Below are 13,775 nucleotides of genomic sequence, written 5' to 3'. Positions count from 1 at the left end.
ATGTCTTTGGAGGCTGTGAGAAAATTGTTTATTCTTTGGCAGTTTTAGATTTTAGTAGATGATGAACATTTATGGAAAGATATAACTAATAAAAGATATTTTTTATACACTACATGCAGGGATATAACTAATGACAAATATACGGTATATACAAAGTTATATCTAATGAATGTTAAGGGAAATAAGTAATACATTAAAATTATACACTAAATGCAAGGATATAGCTGATAATTGAAATTAGAGATGAGCAAATGTCTTAAAATTCGGTTTGGGTCAGAGTTTATCAAATTGGTTGAAAGATTTGATTTTGGGTATGAATAAATTTGACCTGAATTAAAAGTGCTCCAATTCACTTGACCATTTTTATATGACACTCTGTGGCCTCCTAGGACAGGATAATTTTTTTCTCTGTTGTTTTTGGCCAATTTGACATAAGCATATTTATTGGGAGAAATATGCTCTGTGTAACTCAGTTATTTATTGTCCTGAATGCTGCTCCTATTACATGGACCCACTGCATTATAGTGTTCCTGCCTGACCTGGATTTTAATGATTTGCAGGATGGCATTATGAAAGTACAGTTAATTAGGCTCATTAGGCTTGACATCAGGCAGGAACACACAGCATTATAAAACATGTCAATGCCGTGTGTTTCTGTCATAGGGCAGCATTCAGGACAAGCAATACCTTCTTGCACTCAATACGCCTGTGTGAAATTGGCCTTTCTCTCTTTTTTTATGCACCTTTCTCTCACTCTCTTCCATTTCAACTCTTATCACAAACACAGCTTTAGTAATGTCAGAGTGATAGTGACAAGAGTAGTGCTTGAAAGTTTGTGAATCCTTTCTTGCATAAATTAGACCTAAAACTACATCAGATTTTTACACAAGTCTTAAAAGTAGCCAAGAATAACCAAATCAAACAAATGGGTCAAAAATATTAGACCTGGTCATTTTTTTATCGTGGAAAATGACTAGTGTTCAGTGAATTGAAGTCAAACAAATTGACTTAAATCCAAATTTCAGGAAAAATTTGATTCACCATAAAGCTGAATTTTCTTCATGGTAGCGAATCAATTTTCCATTAAATGGCAGTAAAAAAACCATACTCACCTTATCCATTTGCTCCTGTAGAGGCCGTTGCAGCCACCTGGATTAAAGATATAGCTAAAAGTCTCATGCTCAAAATCACCGCTAGAGATTTCGCGCTGTGTCTTCAATCAAGATGGCCAAGCCAGCCTCTACGCGAGCAAATGGATGAGGAGAGAATTCCTTTTTTTTTTTGCACTGATTAACCCCTGAAAGGCCTAAATGGTAGCCTCAGATGTCACAATCAGCGATGAATGCAGCATGTGAGGGGTTCAATGATTGGGGAGGGCACGATAGAAAGCTTCATATAAAGAAAGGCGCTTTGTGACAGTAATTAGTCACAAATCAAATTTCTTGGAGAAATTCGGCAAAGCAGCCAAACAGAATTTTTCATAACCTCGCTCATCTCTAAAAATTATCTAATCACATGTCTGTAAGTGGAAAAAGTATGTGAACCTTTGCTTCTAGTATCTGGTGTTACCCCTTGTGTAGCAATCACTGCAACTAAATGTAACTGTTCAACACTGTTATGTTGGTGGGTTTCCTCCCATGAACTGCTCGCTTCAGGTCCTTCCATGACATTTCTATTGGATTAAAGGGGTTTTCTACTTTTTACTATTGATGACCTATCATCAGGATAGGTCATCAAAATCAGATCGGCGGGGGTCCAACTACCGGCACCCCCGCCGATCAGCTATTTTAAGAGACGGCAGCGCTCGTACTACTCTGTCTGTTCAAGTGAATACTACGGAGCCATCCCATAGAAGTAAAAGTGGATGCCATACTTATGTAATTACACCCACTCACCACTGGAATTGCTGCGGCAAGCAGGTAAACAGAACATAGACTTCTCTTCAAACTGATGTCCTCAGGACAGCAATACAATTGAATCTAATGCAGTGGAAGATCTGAAGGACCTGTGGTGACATCACAGGTCATGTGACCAGTAAAACAGGCAGTGGTTGAGAAGGATCTGCGATTATATCCCCATCATGTGACCAGTGCAGGAGAGGATGGCAGTGAAGAGGAGAAGACCTGGGGGAAGAAGCTGTGGTGATGTCTGCTACCTGAGGAGAGGTAAGTAAAAGTAAAGGCAGAGGAATGCTGGGAGTTGTGGTTATTTAACTGGGACTGTATGTTAGGGCTGAAGGGAGGAATGTTATTTACATGGAACTGTATGTTGGAGGTGGCTGGGGAGGGGGTGATGTTATTTACATGGGGCTGTATGTTCATGGTGGCTGTAGAAGGGAGTGATGTTATTTACATGAGACTGTATGTCAGAGGGGGCTGTGGGAGGCAGTGATGTTATTTACATGGGACTGTATGTCAGAGGGGGCTGGGGGAGTCAGTGATGTTATTTACATGGGACTGTATGTTGATGGCTGCTGTGGGATGGAGTGATGTTATTTACACGGGACTGTATGTTGAAGGTGGCTGGTGGGGGGAATTATGTTATTTACATTGGACTGAATGTTGAGGGGTGATGTTTACATGGGATTGAATTTTGGAGGTGGCTGGAGAGGGGGTGATATTATTTACTTGTGACTGTATATTGAAGGCGGCTGGGGAGAAAGTGGTGTTATTTACATGGGACTGTATACTGGAGGGGGCTGGAGAGATGGTGTGATGTTATTTACTTGGGACTCTATGGAGGATGGAGGATGGAGGGAAATAGTGTTATTTACATGGGGCTGTATGTTGGAGGGGCTCAAGGGAGGGGAGTGATGTTATTTACATAGGACTGTATTTTGGAGGGGGCATGAGAGATGGTGTGATGTTATTTACATGAGACTGTATGGTGGAGGGAGGAATATAAATACAGGGGGCACTGCAAATCCAGGGGACATTATAGGCCTTCTTATTACTACTGGGGGTTCTATAGGAGGGACTTATGGATCTGCCTTATTTCTACTAAGAGCACTATGGGGGCCTTATTACTACTGAGGGTTCTAATGAGAGCTTTATTACCACTGGGGGGACAATAGGGGGCCTTATGTCTATTGGGGGCTCTGTGGGGGTATTATTAATACTGGAGAGCTTTTCTACTAATGGGGGCACTCTTGGGGAGCGTTATCATGGTTGGGGCACTGTAGGGGGCAATAATACTAATGGGGCACTCTTGGGGAGCATTATCACTGTTTGGGTCACTGTAGGGGCAATATTACTAATGAAGGCATTCTAGAAGGGCATTAATATCAGTGGGAGCACTATTACTATGGGGGCACTAATTTTTCTTCAGGATAGTATTTGGGGGTATTGGGGAGCACAGCGAGCAGCAGGATAACACTGTGGGGACTCCAGGTTGGGGGATGATGATAAAAATGTGAGGAAGCTAAGATGTCTGTGTGTCACACTCTGCAGAGACAAGGCTGTTGAAAGAAGTTGTCTAGACCGAATGGAGAAGATGATGACAGAGAAGATCTACATCGGAGGAGGTGTCACCTGGGAGGTCCTGGATGTGACAGGTATGTGCTGCTGTATTGCAAGTACAGCAAAATGCGGTGTGTGGGGTGGGGGAGGAGGGGTGACTTAGAGAACTGGGCCATTTTAATTAGAGCTTGGGCCCCGGATCCTTTGAGACCCTAGCAACTCCCCTGCTATTAATACTTGCTGTGTTAAAGGAAAAATTTATTAAAATGGAAAATCTGCACACAAAAATAAAATTTTAAAATTTCTCCTCCATCTTGCTTTAATTCCTGTGGAACACCTAAAGGGTTAACAAAGTTTGTAACATCCATTTTAAATAAATTGAGAGGTTTAGTTTCTAAAATGTGGTAAATTTTGGATGGTTTCTAATGTAAGCCCCTTAAAGCCACTTCAGAACTGAATTGGTCAGTAAAAACACGGTTTTGCAAATTTTCTTGAAAATGTAAAAACTTGCTTTCAAAATTTAAAGCCTTCTAGCATCCTAAAAAAGTTAAATGACATTACCAAAATGATGACAACATAAAGTAGACATATGGGGAATGTTAATTAAAAAGTATTTTGCAAGGAATGACTATTTGTCTTAAAATCTGAGAAATTCTAATTTAGAAAATTGCTAACGTTTCCAAATTTTCAGTAAATTTTGAATTTTTTTCTTCATAAAGGTAGAACATACAAAGTCAAATTCATCGCCAACATGAAGTACGAAGTGTCACGAGAAAACAATCTTTGAATCGCTTGGATCAGTAAAAGCGTTCCAGACTTATTACAAGATAAAGTGACACATGTCAGATTTGAAAAATGGGGCTTTGACATTTGGTCCAAACTGGCTTTTGCTGGAAGAGGTTAAGGTGGGTCAACGTGTAGTACTGCTTAGTCATTCCACCATACTGATACCTCTACCATTCAACATGATTTGCTGGGGTTAATGTGCATCCTCCTTACAAAAGCAGCTAAAGCTAAAATCACATGGTGGATGATGGCAGTATCTTTTTTATTCTATATGTTATTAAAATTATCTGTCATACAGTGTAGAAACTTGCATCTCATCTTCTTGACATAATAAAGAGGGCATTTACATTAAGCTAGGTATAGGACTCCCTTAGATTTGCAATTTATGAAGTTCTTTTCATGAAACTTTTCACTTATAATCTACGAGTTGTGGTTACACAGAGGGGCTATGCCAACTGGATGCTTGCCAGAGCTTTAAATATAGTCAGAAACAAAACTAGAGCAAAATTGTTATTTAAAAAGGATCATGGGGGACACGGTCATAAAAACAAGTCTATTGCTCCAGACAAACCGACACTGGTTCTTACCTTCAGCAGACAATTCCCTCAGATTGAACAGGCTGTCAAAAGATGCCTCCCCATCTTAAATGAAGATCAGCTTTGCTACAACCTGTTAAAAAATGGATGTAGGATTGTCTCCAGATGCCCTAGTAATTTATCAAATGTATTGTCTCCATCCTTGTTTACCCCATCCGGTATTCAAACTGGGACAACGTGGATGAAGTAGCGGGGCTTTAGTAGGTGTGGAGGGCATCCTTGCAAAATTTGCTATTATGCACATCCAACTACCACTTTTGATAACTCCGTGCATACTGAACAGTTTTCTATTAAGAGGTATAATTACATGTACCAGCTGCAATCTTATGTATGTCGGCAGCACTGCGAGAACATCTTAACTATATTTCTAACCCCCAGGCTGCCGGGATCTCCAGCGCAGCAAGTCACTTTATTAAGGTACACAACAGAAGAGTAGATAATTTTATGGCTTATGCAATCGAAAAAATAACACCCTCTCCTAGAGCAGGGGTTACAAAAAATAAGATCTTATTACGTGAGGCATTTTAGATGTTTAGGTTGAAAACATGTCATCCGATGGGACTGAACCTAAGGAGAGAATTAATGCATTATTACCAGTAGTGGTTTTCTTGTAAATCCTGTGTATTTTTTAAGAATTTTTTTCAAGAATTTTTCAACTTAAAGGGATTCTGTCACCAAGTTTTTGGCTATAGAGATGCGGACATGCACGGCTAGATCGCTGCTAACATGTATACCTGTCCTATAGGGCTGTGTGCTTTTATTTGCTTTAAAAAAGATTTTAGAGATATGTAAATTAGTCTTGTAGGTGCCCAAGGGGCTATACGAACCTTCCTGGTGCCCAGCCACGCCCGCTTGTGAAGGAGCCCAGAACCGCCTATGTCCTCCGAATCTCCTCCTTTCATCACTGATAGATTGCCGTAATCTCGCATGCGCAGTGCCGGTATAGTGGTATAGTGTTCTTTCCCTGTGCTGGCATCAGCCTCAGGGAAAGAACTGCTCATGCACGAGCTCTCGCATCGCGAGATTACGGCAATCTATCGTTGATGAAAGGAGTAGATTCGGAGGACATAAGTTTGCAGTATACTTTTTGTGTTGCTCAGAGTCCAGGACCACCACTTTTCCCTTTTGTATCTTTCCAGTGATGTCATGGCTTTCTTTTCTTCTGCAGTAAAATTAGAGAAGCCCTTAAATGGGTTGCTCACCCTAGGGACCTTTTCTACAGTCCCCAGCATGGCAGGACTCATACTTACCTGATACTTGCTGCGGGGTTCTCCATTGCTCCCCCTCTGTCACTGCAGGTCTCGGGTCTACCCGCATCAACATCCTGATTAACATGGGTCACATGGCTGCTGCACCCAAAACTGGCCACAGCCATAACATATTTGTAACCTATGCATTATGTGACCCAGTAACTTGATGCATGATTGACACATCACTGCTGTGGCCAATCATTGACTGCAGCGGCCATATGACCCAAATCAAACCAGATGTTGACATGGGGAGACACGAGATCTGCCAGAGGGTGAACAATGTAGGTAGAACCCAGCAGCAAGGATCAGGTAAGTATGATTCCCACCATGGGTCCATCCATGCTAAGGACTCTGCAGAAAAGGTCTCCAAGGGTGAACAAACACTGTAAGTTCCCCTACAATTTCTGCCCTGTGAGGACCCAGGGGGAGAGGCTCATGACTTGCATTCTGTTACATGCTTATCTCATGAGGGAACCAAGAATAAGGACATGTTGAAATCCAACATGCCCAATCCAGTCAGTTGCTCCCTGAACACACTCTATGGTCTGTCAATCCCTACAAAATATAGCAATTTCTAGTTTTCAAATAAAGAAGCTTTGATAGGTATTAATATTAAATTACACTTTTTCTATTCATTATTAATAACAGCATAAATTCTTCCTTCGGTCTTAAGTAGACTTTACATTTCCTGTGACTATTAGCAAGAAATGAAAAAGCCTCAACATGTCCAAAAGGATCTATACGGACATCTATCCTATTAACTAATGCTTTAACTTTCCTGACACATGTTCTTTGCACTCTTACACTTAGGAGGATTGCTGCCCGCACATAATTTGCCTATATATAGGTTTAACGCTATTCAACGTAAATTCAATTATCCTCCTGATGGCATTTAGTAATCTCTTAGAGACAATGCTGTTATGCATTTTAGCAAAAATACTAAAAAGATACCAGTAGAGATAGCAAAGGGAAGAAATGTATTTAGTCATTTTTAACGCGCCTAATGTTACTTAATGAACACAGGGTTTCTTATCTTTATTTTTTATATGCGCATACAATTAAGTGATTTTATAATATACATCAAGATTCATAGTAATCCTCAAACCCTGAGGTGTAATATGAAGCTACATGGCTCTAATGCAAAGTGTGTAACAGAGCCCCCACCTACCAGACTTATTCCAGCCAACATCGTATTACTGTAGTTTAGCTGTTATCGAGGTCTCGGTGTTAGAAAGTCCCACATCTTTAAGTACTTTATATGCTATTTTCAGTGAATGGCTGTTGCATATTTTTATAGTGTGGGTATCTTTGCCACATGCAAGGTATAGCTGACAGTAAGAATCAATTTATCTATACAGTGAACCGTCTTCGTTAGACCACCTCTTTGAGAAGATCAACCCTAAACTGCAGTAGACCTGATTAATTTCTTTATATCTTATTAATCCTCTTGTTTGAGAACATCACCTCTCTAAATTGTACAATGTATATTGAGCCTTTGTTTGAGAGGATCACTGCACTGAAATGTTGTTATTAAATTTTATACTGCAATTTTGGATAGTCCCTCTAGAAGGGTTATACTGTAGTGTTTAAAGTAGACATATGAAAGGTAAGGTCCTTATGCAGACAAGTCAGACCATAAACTGTTAATACCCTTAATCTTAAAATTTGTGTCTACAGCCCAGAATAAAGTGAGAAACATGACTGCACTTCAAAGACATTAGTGTCAGTTACCCTTTAAATCGTAGATGCTGGGCCTAATCAAGTCAAATCAGTGCACTGAGAACAAGGGCCCCGTACTGACACTATGCCCTTCACTATATGCCACTATATGCCGTATAGTCCCTGTCATTTTTGTCAGCAGAATTCATAAGAGGATTATTATTGTAGAAAAAAAGGAGGGGAAATGCCATCATAGGTTTGTATGGATCATTTAGTTTAGCTTAGAGGATAGCAGAAAATTCTTCTATCAAATAAATTTAACCTGTTTTTCCAACATTTAGGTATTTTCAGAACTTTTATTGATTGCAGGAGAACCTCTTTAAGGTGGTTTTGTGACCACATTCTCTTTGTCATGTGGACTTAACCACTCATTTGAGAAAGTTTATACTTAACTTAAAAGTCTTAAACCATAATGCTGGTTTATACAAGCTAACTATCCGATTTTAAAGACCTATTTTCTATTAGTTATTTACAGCAGATGTACAAAAATAACAAAAGTAACATTGAAACGTAGAAAGAAAATAGTAAAATTCAGTTGGAGAAATTCAAACAATTTTCCTTTTGTATAAAGTTTCATTTTTTTCTTCTGTTCTTTTTTTTTATTTTTATTTTTTATCTTTATTAGCCTTTCAGTGTTGATATTTGCTAACATACAGTATGTTATCATTTCATTTCATGATCTACAAATAAGACATTTATTTTCCATGGGTTTCCTGCTAGTTCATCATTATAGTTAGCAAAATATACAATGTTTTCTATTGATCAGTCCAGTAAATAGATGGGAGTATATGACTCAATTATAATAAATAATACCCTCTTTTCCAACAGTCCCCAAAACTATGGCCTTTACTTTAATGCACAGAAAGTTACAGGATTTGGACAAATAAATATTTTAGATTTTGCCTGAACAAATCTTAATACCAAGATTGCCTGGCCCAAATTGAGCTTGGCACAACGGGGTAGAAAGTAACATTTTTGCATGCCAATTGGCATATAAAAGTTGCAGTTTTGGTGCAAGTAATATTCCACTAAAATTGTGCCATTTTTGCACTTTTACACCACCCTTGCCAGTTTTACAAATAATGGGAGGGGCATGGGTGGTAGGAGGCAGGCCACTGCGTTTAATAACTTGAGCACCAGAAAACTGTCTCTCATTAGACCAAAAATCTATGCCAGCTCGGTTGCTGGCAAAGATTTATATTTCTAGTGCATGGTACTCCCTATGATGTGCCAAAATTATTGTCCCATACAATTCTGATGCACTGTATTCCAACTGGGTTTGTTACTAAGACACTAGTCTTAAAGGGGTTATCCAATTCTAAAAATGCCCCCCACAATGTCCGGACCTCTCCTGTAGATCATACTTACCCTGCTCCCTGGCACCCGCATTATTACGGATCCCTGAATGGCCGCCACTGTGTCTCCCTCTCATGTGGATCAAAACATCAGGCCACGGGGGATGTAGGGGGGATGGTAAGGCGACTGGGTTTGGGGTGCAGCCACTAGCAGGCCGCGATGGTAACCAGCCTCCCTAGCATCACGGGTGACACAAGGGGCTGGTCACCGATGCGACCTGCTATTAGCTGCACCCGCCCCCCCCCCCCCCCCCCCATTGCCGAATGTTTTGATCCACGCAATGGGGAGGTGCAGTGGTGGACTTGCAAGGATCCAAAGTGATACGGGTGCCAGGGAGCAGGGTAAGTATGATCTATAGGAGGGGGCACCGTAGGACCCATGTTACAAAGGTATTCTCCCGTAGAAGTAATGCTTCTACAGTGTCTGAAGGAGCATGTCACAATTGTTGTCTGATACTATATGAATAAAAAAAATAAAGGTATAAGGAGCATATGGACCCATAAACTTCGACGGTTCTGTAAATCTGGAAGCTTTTACAGAGGTGAAATTCAGCTGCATTTAAGGGCCCAAACACTGAACTGCTTTTGAGCTCTGTAGTGCTCCATGGTTTTCTTCTGTGTTCCATGCCTGGTCATAAGGCAATGTTCGAATACATAAGTATTGAAACCACTGCTACCGGTGATAGATTAGCAGGATGATACCTAGTATTACATATGAAGTTCATATTACACAAAGTAAAAAAGCTATAGTCATACATTATACATAATAAAATGACATGGTCAGAGGAAGGTAACACCAAGTAAGCTAAAGGGCACAGCAGGAGCTAAATGACCCTTCTCTGTTAGGAGATTATTATAAGGTAATGATTGACAGGTGGCAGTTCAATTATGGGTCATCTGTCTTTTTCCATCTTAGTCTCTCATGTAATATGCTTAAAATGCTTTCCTGCTACCTACAGGCCATCTAATCTATGTCAACGTGCTTTTTCTAATCTGCTTTACAGGAAACCGACTGAGCTCCTCAATGCTACAAAGTGTAGTGATGGTTAAGAAGGTATATGCTGGTCTACATTCATTATATTAAACAAGTCAGACTTTTAATATGATGCATTTCATTTCTATTTTATCACTACATCACTACATGTGTATGAACCAAATTTTATATTTAAACATGTATGTTATTGCATATGCCTAGGACAAATAGGGCTTTAGTGGGCTCAATATGAAATCTGTCAGAAAGGACAAAATTGTAAATGGGTCATTATGTGTCTTTCATAGAAGTTTGTATAGAAGGAGATATTTGATACCATGTCAGACTTTTCCCCTGTAGTTTCTTGGGCATGCAGGGTTTTTATTTTTTTGACACTACATTCCAGATACCCCAATGCTGACTCGCTGACCACACATTGACTCTCCTGAGTCTATCCATTCAACCACTTTCTACCATAATTTTTCTAATGATTGAAATTCATTATTTTAAGATTTGTCCACCATGGAAGCCTTCATCTACCATTTCATGCTTAACCACTTGTTCAGATCAGCCTTAGGCCTCATGCACACGACCGTTGTGTGCATCCGTGGCCGTTGTGCCGTTTTCATTTTTTTTTTCGCGGACCCATGAAAAAAATATGACCTGTCCTATTTTTTTCACGGCCAACGGTTCACGGACCCATTCAAGTCAATGGGTCCGTGAAAAAACACGGACGCACACAAGATTGTCATCCGTGTCCGTGATCCGTGATCCGTGTCCATTTTTTCCTATCATTTCAATGGCAAACTTGACTTTGATTTTTTTTTTCATTTTTCATGTCCGTGGATCCTCCAAAAATCAAGGAAGACCCACTCAGGATCGCTTCTGATTGGTCTGTGGGCGGTCCGGCGCGATATTCAAAAGAGGCAGGCGCTCCTCTCCTCCTCCTTTTGTGTTCCGGAGCCGAGGAGAGAGGAGCTGCCTACACGTGTGTCCACCATTGCTGCCAGCACCCCGATCTGTGCCACCAGCACCCCCATCAGGTACATAGGGACAGCATAGGGAAAGTTTGGGTTAGGCAGGGAAATAAAAGGAAAAGTTAGTTTTTGCAGTTTATTGCATCACCCTAAGTTAGGGTGTCTGGGGTCCACAGCACAGCTGTGTGACCCTAGACCCCCCCAGGGGTGCTGCCGCTTGCCCCCCCTGCCCCCCACACTTTTTTGGGGTGCAGGTTTTTTTTGTTTTTTGTTTTTTGTTTTTTTGTGTACGCTGACTGTGGCCGGCACTCTTAGTGCATCGCACACCCCACCGCTGATCAACTTCGAACGGTTGATCAGCGGTTTTGAATTTTTTTTCCCACATTTTTTGCCTTTTTTTTCTGTTAGTTTTAGGGTTAAGTCTGCGAACACCCGTGCCCCCACACACACGCACACCAAATAAAGATTTCCACACACGCACATATACACGCAGACACACACTCCCCTATGCCATACGCCCAGCTTGCCTCCGACTCCGAGAATCCCAGTGAGGACGAGGATGATCCCACATTCCTGTTGTCATCCGCGTCCTCCTCATCATATAGCAATGATGATGAGCCCCCAAGGCGGCGGAGACGCCGCCAGGCGGAGCAAGGGGATCGCCATGTTACGGACCCTGTGGCCCACACTAGTACGAGCAGCTCTGGGGCTCGTACTGGTTTCCCGGCCCATCAGTTAAATCGACCGGAGGACCCTGCCGGTAAACTTGTCTGGTGTAGCCCAGAGCGATACGAGCCCGTGATTCCTGATTTTGCAGGCCAATCAGGAATCCAGATTTCCACAGTGGGCTACACTGAATATGACTTTTTTTGTCATTTTTTCAGTGACCCACTGGTAAATCTGATGGTGGAGCAGACGAATCTGTACGCCCAACAGTTCGTCGCTCAACACCCGAGCTCCTTTTTGGCCAGGCCCGGTGGCTGGACGCCGGTCAGTGCAGCCGAAATGAGGATATTTTGGGGCCTCGTGCTGCATATGGGCCTGGTCAAGAAACCCAGTGTCAGGCTGTCAGACCCCACTTTACAGTACAGCCATGACACGCTCCCGGTTTGAGGCCATCCGGAAATGTCTGCATTATTCCGATAATGCAGGATGTCCCCCCCCCCCCCCCCGAGGTGATCCTGCCCATGACCGTCTGTATAAGATACGGCCGGTCATCGAACACTTTGGGGCCAAATTCATGGAGGCCTATGTACCTGGAAGGGAGGTCGCGGTTGATGAGTCTCTCATTGCGTTCAAGGGGAGACTCATTTTCCGCCAGTATGTGCCCTCCAAGCGGGTGAGGTATGGCGTGAAGCTATCCAAAATTTGTGAGAGTACCTCAGGGTACTTACAAATTTCGTGTATACGAGGGGCGAGATTCCCGGATTCAACCCCCAGAATGTCCCCCCACTCTGGTGTTACCGGGAAACTTGTGTGGGACCTTATGTACCCACTGCTGGATAAGGGTTACCACCTGTACGTGGATAACTTTTATACCAGTATCCCCTTGTTCCAGTCCCTTGCCGCCAGATCCACGTCCACTTGCGGGACCGTGCGGAAAAATCAACGCGGCCTCCCTCTGATGCCTCCCTAGAGTAAAAACTCCCTAAAAGTGACCCCATCTAAGAAACTACACCCCTCAAGGTTTTCAAAACTGATTATACAAACTTTATTAACCCTTTAAGTGTTCCCCAACAGTTTATGGCAAATGGAGATGTTGTTGGTTGTTAACCCTTGCTTTGTTAGTGGAAATAATGGGTTAAAATGGAAAATTAGGCAAAAAAAATGAAATTCTCAAATTCCATCCCCATTTGCCAATAACTCTTGTGCAACACCTAAAGGGTTAACGACGTATGTAAAATCAGTTTTCAATACCTTGAGGGGTGTAGTTTCTTAGATGGGTCACTTTTAGGGAGTTTCTGCTCTAGGGGTGCATCAGGGAGCTTCAAATGGGACATGGTGTAAATAAACCGGTCCATAAAAATCAGCCCTCCAAAAACCAAACGGCGCACCTTTCACTCTACGCCCCGCTGTGTGGCCGTACAGTAGTTTACGGCCACATATTGGGTGTTTCTGTAAACGGCAGAGTCAGGGCAATAAAGATACAGTCTTGCTTGACTGTTTACCCTTGCTTTGTTAGTGGAAAAAATTGGTTAAAATGGAAAATTAGGCAAAAAAATGAAATTTTCAAATTTCATCCCCATTTGCCAATAACTCTTGTGCAACACCTAAAGGGTTAACAACATATGTAAAATCTGTTTTGAATACCTTGAGGGGTGTAGTTTCTTAGATGGGGTAATTTTTGGGTGGTTTCTATTATGTAAGCCTCGCAAAGTGACTTCAGACCTGAACTGGTCCCTAAAAATTGAGTTTTTGTAAATTTCGGAAAAATTTCAAGATTTGCTTCTAAACTTCTAAGCCTTGTAACATCCCCAAAAAATTAAATATCATTCCCAAAATAATTCAAACATGAAGTAGACATATGGGGAATGTAAAGTCATCACAATTTTTGGGGGTATTACTATGTATTACAGAAGTAGAGAAACTGAAACTTTGAAATTTGCAAATTTTTCCAAATTTGGGGTAAATTAGGTAATTTTTTGTGCAAAAAAAAATTTTTGA

This window comes from Bufo gargarizans, chromosome 3, assembly GCF_014858855.1.
Source record: "Bufo gargarizans isolate SCDJY-AF-19 chromosome 3, ASM1485885v1, whole genome shotgun sequence".
Lineage (NCBI taxonomy): Eukaryota > Metazoa > Chordata > Amphibia > Anura > Bufonidae > Bufo > Bufo gargarizans.
Note: the sequence above shows the minus strand (reverse complement) of the source record.